The sequence below is a fragment of the Lontra canadensis genome, unplaced genomic scaffold (assembly GCF_010015895.1).
Source record: "Lontra canadensis isolate GAN:19392208 unplaced genomic scaffold, GSC_riverotter_1.0 scaffold17, whole genome shotgun sequence".
NCBI classification, from domain to species: domain Eukaryota; kingdom Metazoa; phylum Chordata; class Mammalia; order Carnivora; family Mustelidae; genus Lontra; species Lontra canadensis.
The window spans coordinates 10,825,023-10,836,098 of NW_022631011.1; positions in this window are offsets into that span (position 1 = coordinate 10,825,023).

Sequence of the window (11,076 nt, forward strand, 5' to 3'; positions counted from 1 at the left end):
GTGCCTATAAACACATGGTGTGTGGTCAGTAAATGGTGGCCATGACTATTCATGTTTTACTGTAACTGATACAGCAACTATGTGCTCCCTTTGTGGAATCTGTGATCTTGAAAAGTCAGCTATCAGTCAAGTGATACTTCCCTATGGATGTCCTTCATAAAATGAGATTTTTTTTTCCCACTGAAAAGTTTATTTTCAAGCATGTTATGACATTTAAAAGCTTCTTTTAAAAAAATGGAGAACTTTTTTTCAAAATCATGAATTGAGAGGAACATTATCAGATAATATATTTAAAGATAACCAGAAGTCTCTGTGTATCGTATGCTCCTGGTTTTGCTCTGTCTGGGGTGAGTGAGGAGGCAGAAAGCGTGAGGTGTCCCTCCACGTTCCATGTCACACGGTCCCCCCCTGCAGCTGTTGGGTGAGACTTACACTGCTCTCCTGGGACAGAGGCAATTGAAGAGAAAAACCAGGCACTTCCGGGTGCTTTTGAAGACACACTTTCTATGTGTTCTAGGCTGTTCCTTAACCCAATGTACATATGACCTTCCATGCAGGGAGGGTTTAAAATTTTGTGTAAAGTGGATTCTCTCATAATTGCTCATTTAATAGCTAGGGCCAGGGATGGTACACTTTGTTGATGCATTTGTTTGATAATTTTTTGTAGGTGTTTATAGTGAGGACATTTTGCCATTCTGTTTGTGATGTGCCTTTAAAATTATTGCTTGTATTATAGGTTACTTCCTTAAAGACAAATCCCTCAAAGGGGACTTTTTGCCTTTCCTAGACTGTAAAGCACTATGTAAATGAAGGCATACCTATAATTCATTAGGTTGGACACACCCTAACTTGGTTGTGACATTTCTTTTTGTGACTGGAGGGCTGGTATGGTGGGGTGTTCTGTATGTAGAAAATGATGATTGATTCTGTGAGCTTGAGCGTGACATGGGCTTTATAACCGCTGGTCAGAGTATACACTGCCATCTCAGTGCATCTGTCGATAGGAGGTATAGGGCGGAGGGGAGGGATGCTTTTCCTAAAACAATGAGTTTTTAACTTATTTATAAACTAATATACTCTTATCAAGTTCAGACAGGACAGGAGGGTATGAGACCTCCCTCCACCCCCCAGAGGTAGGCAGGCAGCCACTGCCTAGAGTCTCTTATCCTCCTTATAGCAATTTTCTGTACATTAACAAACATGTACTCACATGGATTGTTTCTATTTCAACACAAATGGTGTCACACTGTATGTGTTGTTATGCCATCTCTTCTTTACATATCCGTAGGGCTGGAATGTTTCCATTGCAGCATTTATATTCCATTTTATTCTTTTTAACTGCTCCGAAGCATCCCCTTAAATGGCAGGACTGCGATCAAAGCAAACCCATGTGACAATCATTTCTAAACAGGCTGTATCTAAAACTGAACACATTTCAAGAATTTTTCAAAATTATTAAACCAATTTTAATAGACTTTATTTTCTAGAGCAGTTTTAGATTTATAGCAAAACCAAGCAGGAAGTACAGAGATTTCCCATCCACCTACTGCCTCCACACATGCCCCGCCTCCTCCCTATCAAAGTCCCCATCAGAGAGTGGGACCTCAGTTAAAATCCATGAAGCTACCTGGAGACATCATTAGTTTAGAGTTGAGAGTTCATCCTTGGTGTTGTATGCTCTGTGGGTTTTGACAAGTGTAACGATGTATATCCACCTTTGTAGTACCAGAGTAGTTTCACGGCCCTAAAAATCCCCTGTGCTCTACTTGTTTGTTCCTGATGCACCCCACCCTTGGCCATCACTGATCATTTTATTCTATTCATAGTTTTGCCTTTTCCAGAATGTTCTATAGCTGGAATCACTCAGTATACAGCCTTTTCGGTTTGTCTTCTTTCACTTAGTAATGCGCATATTAGTTTCCTCCAGGTCACTTCATAGCTTGATAGCTCATTTCTCTTTTGAGCTGAATAATATTCCATTGCAGGGATATACTGCAGTTTATACCTTCATTCACCTACTGAAAGACAGCTTGGTTGCTTCCAAGTTTAAGCAATTATGAATAAAGCTGCTATAAACCACCCTGTGCAGATTTTGTGAGCATAAGTTTTCAACTCATTTGGGAAAATTCCAAGGAGTGTGATTGCTCGATCATCTGGTAAGAGTTTATTTAGTTTTGTAAGAAACTGCCAGACTGTCTTCCAGAGTTGCCGTACCATTTTGCCTTCCCACCAGCAGTGAATGAGAGTTCCTGTTGCTCCATATCCTCGCCAACATTTGGTGTTGTCAGTATTTTGGATTTTGGTCCTTCTAATAAGGATGTAGCAGTATCTCATTGTTGTTTTAATTTGCATTTCCTTAATGACACATAATGTTGAGTATCTTTTCTTATGCTTATGTGCCATTTTTCTATCTTTTTCGGTGAGGTGTCTGTTCAGATCTTTTGCCTCTTTTTAAAATCAGGTTTTCAGTTTTCTTATTGTTGAGTTTTAAGAGCTTCTTCTTCTTCTTCTTCTTTTTTTTTAAAAGATTTTATTTATTTGACAGAGAGAGAGAGAGCACAGTGGCAGGGGGCAGAAGGAGAGGGAGAAGCAGACTTCCCACTGCTGAGCAGGGAGCCCAACTCAGGGCTCAATTCCAGGACCCTGGGATCATGACCTGAGCCAAAGGCAGATGCTTAGCCAACTGAGCCACCCAGATGCCCCTAGGAGTTATTTTTAACCCTCCTGTATCAGATATATCTCTGGCAAATATTTACTCTCAGTTTGTGACTTGTCTTCTCATTCTCTTGATTTGATTTTTTCTAATTACTGAAAAAAAAATCATACCCATTGTGGCAAGTCTCACAAAGCAAAGCTATATTAAGAAAAATGCAATAATCTTCTCTTTCCCTCTGATTGTACCCTATGAGGTAACTAATCTGAATATTTTGATTTGGAACCTTCTGTATCTTTCTCAGGTAAAATGCTCATTTTTTTCTTCATATTTTATCTAAAAATAATCTTTTTTATATATTTATCCATAACTTTCTTTTCTTTTTAGGTAATCTCTACACCCAACGTGGGGCTTAAGCTCATGCCCTGAGAACAAGACTCACATGTTCTATTGACAGAGCCATCCAGGTGCCCCCATAATTTTCTTTTATACATTCCCTCTATATGGTACATCACTAGTATATTCCTAGGCAAATATGCGTAAATGTAACTTCTTCTTTGTCATGGTTGTGCAGTATTTCTTGGTACAGAGATCATAATCTGGTCAGTCTCTCCTTAATTGTGGACATTTAGTTTGTTTCCAACTTTATTTTCCTTTTCTATTTTAAACAATAATGGTGCTTTTATTCCTGTAGGAGACATCTCCCAAAGTGGGACTTCTGGGTCCACGGTGTTATGTATTTCTAATTTATGGCTATCGCCAAATTATTTTCCAAAAGTTCACGACAATTCATACTCCCCTCAGCACGTGCTTTTTCCTGCATTCACATCAGTGCTGGCTGTTAGCAGTCTTTAAAATGTTTATCCATTTATTAGTATTTTTTTTTTAAGATTTTATTTATTTATTTGAGAGAGAGAGAGAGAGAGAGCACGAGCAGGGGGTTGGGCAGGGTGGAGGGTAGAAGAAGAGGGAGAAGCAGGCTCCCTCCCAGGGAGCCTGATGCAGGGCTCGAACCTAGGACCCCAAGATCATGGCCAGAGCTGAAGGCAAACACTTAACTAACTGAGCCACCCAGGCCCCCTCTGTTAGTATTGTTTTAATTTGTATTGTTTTTACAGCAGTGGCACTGGGCATCTTTTTGTAGCCGTGTGTGTTGGTGGTTTATATCTTTGACCACGTTATCTATTAGGTTTAATAATAATAATGTGGTAGCCTTTCAAGAGCTATAGAGTAGGACTCAGCAGAACAGAGCAGCCAGTGCAGGCTCCAGATTTCTGGTGGGCAGGGCATAGGGTTCCGCCCTCTGGGCAGCTACAGTCCTCACGACAGGGTGGGGATGCCCACCGGTGATGCCCTTCCCCACCCATCTGTGTGTCCCCATGCAGAGTTGCGCTGTAACCTCCACATGGGTCTGTTTCCCATCTTTTTAGACTCTAAACTTACTGCACTTTGATCCTCAATGCCAAGTATCATGTTTGTTGCATAATTAGGCCCCCAAAGTATTGCTGACTTTTTTTTTTTTTTTTTTTTAGTGTTGCTGATTGAATGAATAAAAGCATCTGCAAGAGCTAGCAGGCCTCAGGTGGTGGTAGTGATGGTGGTGTTGGTGTGTGCGTGTGTGTGTGTGCGTGCATGCGTGTATGCGTGTGTGTAAATGTCAGGCATTCAGGCCAGCCCTTGGGTAGAGGCTGCTGTCAGGAAGCTTAGCCTGGGCATAGAGGAGGGGTGCTTGGCAGGTGGGACCCCCTTGCTTTCTACTTTCCTCTATTTTCCTCTTCCTGCTGCACTTGGCTTCTCTCTGCTGTTCCCTCTCTTTTCAACTTGAAGTTGGAGGCACTGTCCTTTCCTGAGAACTCCCTCCCACCCACAGCTTGAGGGTCCTTTCCACACCAGGGCAAGAAGATTGTGTTAGATGAAGCCACTTATTCCTCAGAATATTTCTCCCAGAGAAGGTGGATTCTACATACTAACCATTGCCTTGTGTGTGTTTTGGAAGGAATTGGCTGAACCCCAAAGACAGAGCTCAGAAAAGTCATGACCAACTATTACTGATTAAAGGAACTAAGTGTAGGGGACAGGACTGTGTATGGGTCCTGGTGGGGGAGAGTTGAGATCAAGGTGAATGAGATGGACGTGGGGAAAGGACATTGAATGGATAACAAAAGCCATTTTATTTATCAATTTTCTTCCATTCATTCATATAACAGATTTTAGACAGGTTCAGGATTCTTCTTGAGGTCTTGAGGTCAACAAATTCTCTGAGTAACTAGAGAAAACTATTGACATCTCTCACAAAAGCACAGGCTGTATGCACAAAAGTCTTGTGTACAATTTCGGGGGGGACCTCACTGATTGCCTGAGACCTCTAAGTTCCTTGGTTCCTTGTCTGTAGCCTCAGAGGAGGACAGATATCCTAAAAGTAGCTGACTTCTTAAAGGACTATTACCACATTATAATTACTTCCCCCCCAAAAAAAGCTAATTAAAGCACCCACAAAGCATTAAAATTTTCTTAGTTGGATTGAATCACAGTGGAACAGTAAGGAGACGGGATAGAAGCGTCTGTTGCCAAAAGCACATAAATGTCAGGTGAAGATTAGAAAAGCCTTATAAGAAAGATAAAAGGCATAGTTTTCACTTTGAACTTGAAAAACATCCACTCTGCACAAAAGCAAGTAGCTGAAGTTAAACGTGACAAAAACAAACAACAGGGTTCAGAGCTGTAATCATAGGCATTTAGAGCTGTAGGGAGTTTTTAGAAGGTATATCATGCATTTACCCTCAGGGCATTTTTATACATTTATTGCATAATTTTGTCATATTTTCCTGTTCTAAACCTCAGTGTCATCTCTGTCATCATTTAATAGGAAAAGGCCTTGCAGGGTACCCCAGTCCAGGGGCCACGATGCCCTCGTGTGACTGTGGGTGAGGCAGGAGTCGTGCAGCCGTGAGGCCTGGAAAGAAGGCCGGGAAGTGGAGGGAGGGCCTCCTCCATGGAGGGGCTGAGATTTCCATCCTGAGGTCTTCAAAAAGTCCTCATCCTCTCAGGCATTGGCTGCGAGCGCAAATGTCACGGAGGTCATTTCCTTAGGATTTGCTGATTTCCTTTTCTCAGTTGCCTGAACCCTGCTGACTATCCCAGGACCTCAAACATGCATTATTCTGAATTAATACACATTAATACATCCACACGTCCTATATCTTCCACAGAAATCATTCCAAAAACACAACACATGGTTTGACCTTTCTCCACCGAATGGTCTATTTTGTTTTGGAGGGATGGGGAGGAGCGCACCAGCGGTTAATGCCCCGGGAGGGACCCCATGTGGGCTCACGAGTTCCGGTTTTCGCCTGCTTTCCAGGTACTTTCCAGAAGTACAAAGGAGAATGTGGGCCTTCAGACCCAGAGGCAGAAGAACGAGGCTGCTTTCTTCAAAATTAATGAGTTCCAAGGAGAAGCAGTCTTTTACCACAATGCACAACGCTTTCTTAAATGCCAGAAAAACTCTACCTTTTCCCTTTTTCGCTGCCATCATCCTTGTCCTTTGATTTTCCAGTGGCATCCCAAGTGTTGTCTACTGTTTATGCATCTCTAGCACAACGCGGTTCTTCAGTCAGCCCGTCTACCTCACTGATGCTGAGGTTGCTAAAATATGCAGGAGATGCCTCCCTCAACTGTCTTCAGGTTTTATCGGAAGCCCACCTTCTGAGCTGAGTGCGCTTTTTCCGACATAACAGGAGACTACAGTTCCTCTCTGGCTTCCTTGATATTTTACCTTTTCACTGCATTCCAAGCAGAGGAAATATTTGAAAATCACAGCTTTCGTATTCTGAGGCTGACAGTCTTGGGGAGAGCCGGCAGCATCAGTCTATGCCCTTGTCTCTTGTCGGCAAACCCATCATTCTCTGCTCTGTGGAGCGGGGAGGGGGGTGTTTGGAAACCTCCTGTTTCCCCCTGCCCACATCCATTTAGGCTCTGCCCCTAGGGGGCGCTCGATGGAAATGGAGTCTGCAGGAGGAGGGGATTTTCTCCCGCCCCCTTCTCCCAGTTTGTAGGTTCCTGTGACTCTTGCTCCAATAATGGTTCACCACTGTGGTGGCGACGTTTCCACCCAGGGGGCAGCTGGATCCTACCTAATCCTGTCTGTAGTTTTTCCAATGTTTGTGAAGCCAGATTCACAGAGAGACAGCAGCCCCAGCTACCCAGGGCCACCTCCTAGAGATCTGAGTTCCTGCCACAGCAGGCTCCTGTCCAAACTGACACTCAGCACTCACCAGCCAGGGCCCTCTCCTCAGGGCTCTGGGTCCCAGGTCTGGAAGTCACCTTTCTCTGAGCAGCCCAGAAACACCAGCATCTGTGGGAGCAGCTTGCCATCTTGTGTCTCAAGAAACTAGCCTTCCTTGACTGGAGAACTTTCTTATGAAATGTCTCATGAAGTGAAATTCTTTAATAGCATTTTATTTTCTGAATAAGGTCTTGAATTGTTGAGGTAAGAGTGGTGGTAGGAAAAAAACTAACTTTGGACTGTTTCCTTGCTTACCACCTTGTCTAGCAGTAGATTCATGGGCTGTCCTCAGGCAAACCCCAGGTTCTGATGCAAGATACAAGGCCATCATGAAAGGTCTCTTTCTCAGTGTCTTGGCTCACACTGCAAACAGTCGGTAAAAATCAAGAGGTTGAAGATTAGATTTCTTTCTTTCTTTCTTCCTTCCTTTCTTTCTTTCTTTCTTTCTTTCTTTCTTTCTTTCTTTCTTTCTTTCTTTCTTTCTCTTTATGGATGCCTGTAGCATTAGGATATGCAAAAGGAGTCAACATGTCCTTTCTTTTATGCTTCAGATCAGGGGCCTGGGCTCCACTTACGAGGAAACTGGCAAGCACCATTACAGGACCTGTTTCGTCAGTCTTGTATAACTGCTAAAGAGGAAGAGTACTTTGTAGTGCATTTATCTGAGAATTCCACATGTTGTCCAACAACTCCAGTGTCTGATCATTCCTGTCATGATTCACTTTGAAATGGGCAAGTTCACCTTCACAAAATGTATCACTCAGTCAGACGTATTTGGTCATGGAAAGCTCTTGCCTTTGGCTGGCCACAGAGCTGATTTTTCCCGAAACACCTCTTCCTCCTCCACACCCTCTTTCTTCAAAGCCAGGCAGTGGTCAACGACTTTAATGATGAAAGTCCAAACTGGCTAAGAATTTGATGAGCTGTCCCTTCTGAGCTCTGAGGTCCTCTATGCCCATGCCTTGTCTTGGTTAAATTCGTGTTTGAGCAGAGCCTGTGTCAAGGACTGTGCTGTAGGCAGTTTCTTGGGAGGTGATTCCAGGGGAGAGGAGCACGAGGCAGGGAGGAGGAAAGGCAAGTATGAGTGGAGGCTGTCTCGGTCAGGACCTGCAGGAAGCATACGGAAGCCTCTGGCAGCCATTGTTGGGACTCCTGCTGCGTTTCTACTGGAACATTCTTTCCTATGGCTCCCTTGGCTCATTGATTGCAGGCTCCACAGGGCTCTTCACTGCCTTGGGGAGAGTGGGATAGTGAAGGAATGTGGAAAGGGGCAGGGCAAGCTGGAGGGGCTGTCCCAGTTCACAAGGAACTGTCCCCTGCAGCTTGGCTCCCATTAGAGCAGATGGATGGGATGGACATGGTGACCACCTCAGATCATACCCTTAGTTCCCTCACTGATGAGCCATGAAATCTTGGTCAGAAAACCATACCTCACTTTCCTCATCAGATATTATCATCCTAATGGGATAATAATACTTTACCACATGGAGTATTGTGCTCAGTAAAAATTAGCTGTGGTTATCCGACCATAGTCTCCTAGTCCAAATTATGTCCAGAGCTCCCTTTTCTCTTTCAAGGCAAGCATAATTTCTCTGTGCTTCCATATTTCTCCAGGGAAATGAGGAGAGAGAAGCACACTTTCTCTTTCCTGCCAGAGAAGCTTAGCTGCCTCTCCTAGGACTCCCACACAGACTCCCTTCTCCTTTGTTATCACTCTGCTTCTCCGCCTTCCTGACCTGTCTGTCCTCTTGGGCCCAGAGCATAAGCCCTCTCTGTGCCCTCCCGTTTCTGGCTGGAGCGCCGGGGCCTTGTGTCACATTGTGTTTTCTTAAAAAAAACAAAACAAAGCAAAACAAAAAAACATTGCAGCTCATTGTATTTTCTTATAAGGGCTGATATAAACATTGTAACTTTTCCAGTACTTAGATTAATGTTGACACTTTGACCCTCTAATATAGATAAGCTGAAGTGGTTTGGCTAATGTCAGTGTTCAGGGGCCTAAAGTTTCCAAATTGACTGCAACCACTGTAGAACTTACTTACTGCTGGGAAAAATGTCATTATCTTCTGGCAAAAGGGATTTTTTTCAGATGATATGAATTATGTAAAAATTAAGCTTTTTTTTTTTTTTTTTTTTTTAACCTTGGCTGCCAGGATGCTCTGAGTGAAATTTTATGTTTCTGTATAATGGTTGTACTTCATTACTGTTTTCCGATATATCCATTTTTCCTTCTGGATATTTAATTTGTCTTTTAATTATTCTAATATATAGGGTTTTTTAAGTTGTAAGCTCACTCAAATCCTCTTAGGTCGGTGTATAAGTAGAAAACAGTGCATGAATTATTGGATGTGCCATTGCCCCATGAACACAGACAGTTATTGTTGGTTGTTTGGTCTTTTTGAGTATAGCCAGGATTGACTGATTTTTTTTTTTTTTTTTAGAGAGAGAGAGAGAGCCCTTGTGCACCCGTGAGCAGGGAGGGGCAGAGGGAGAGGGAGAGAGAGAATCAAGATGCAGGCCTTGACACAGGGCTTGATTTCACAACCCTGAGATCATGACCTTGAGATCATGACTTGAGCTGAAATCAAGAGTTGGACACTTAACCCGACTGAGCCACACAGGTGTCCCATCAAAGCCAGGATTTCTAAAGCTTGTTACACAAGATGTTGGTCGACTCCATTTTATTAACTGTTCAGTGATTCAGAAGATGTAGTATTTTAGTTAGGATGTTTTTGGTTCTACGTTACTGAAAATCCCATTTAACACAGGCGTGAATGTCAGAGGAGATTCGCTGGGATTTGTCACCCGAGTCCTTGATGAGCTCCAGGACTGGTTTGATCAGGGGTGTGTTTCTGGGTCTATTTCTCGTGGTGTCTCCTAGCTTGGCTCTCCTCTGTATCGGCCCTTTCTTGAGACTGGCTTCCCTTGGTAGGGGTTGGGCATGGCAGCTCCCTCTAATGAAGGCCTTGGGCTTTGGTTTACTCTGCTCAGGCCACACTGGGGGAGCTCATCCCTGAATCAGATACCACAGCCTGGGGAACAGCAGTGCTTTGACTGGGTCAGACTCATCAGACCCTGCCTGTAACATGACCCCACCAAGTCCCCAGGTGCCACACGGTTGTGGGGGGGTGAATTGAAGACAGGGAGATTTATTGCCATCTCCATCTAACAGGGCGAATGAAAAGAGACCATGGAAAGGACTTTGACCCACGACAAGGAGAGCTGCTAGGAAGCCATACATTTGCATTTATTTGCCACGGAGGATGCCAGATTATGCCTTGATGGACCTTGTAGGTTCTATCAAAATACTCACTGTTTTGTTGGCCTGCAGAAAGAATTTGCCTTGTGATGTCTCTTGAATGGAGCAGGTGGGAAGTTTCCTGGATTAGATGCCTTATACGTCACATTTCCCCACCAGACAGCTGCAGTTTTATAGAAGCCCATCAACCAATGGGCAGCGGCCATGGGATCCAAGATTAGTGCATCAGAAAAGGAGAGGCTGGCTCTCAGGGAGCAGACTTGTGCTTGGCTCAGTGTATCCACTAAATGCTTGACACCAGGAGTGTCAAGGAATGAATACATTTCTGGAAAGAGTGCTCAAAAAAAAGCGCTCTAGACTCTTTGTTCCCTTACTTAAACCAAGGAATATTCCCATTCTTTAAAGAAAATAACCTTTTCTTTCCCAGTTCCTGTATTCTCTTATATCTCGTTATAACTTATGTCTGCAGGAAGCATTTAGTAGAGGGCTCTCAGAATTTATGGAAAGAAGATGTGGGGGGGTGGTGCTTGGATGGCTCAGTTGGTTGGGCATTTGCCTATGGCTGAGGTCATGATCCCAGCTCTTGGGATCAAGCCCTACATGGGGCTGCCCCTCCTTCTCCCTCTGCCGTTTCCCAGACTTGGGCTCTCTGCATCTCTCTATCCCTTTGTCAAATAAATAAATAAAATCTCTTTAAAAAAAAAAGTTGATGCCCAGAGAGTGTACGCGCGCACGCGTGCGTGCACACACACACACACACATACACACACACGCTTCCACCCAGCAGTACAGCGACTGCATCCTTTTCCTCAGGCGTGTTTTTCATTGCTGGACTAATACGTAGCACAATGGCCGCTGTCAGTTGCCTTGAAAGCGCTG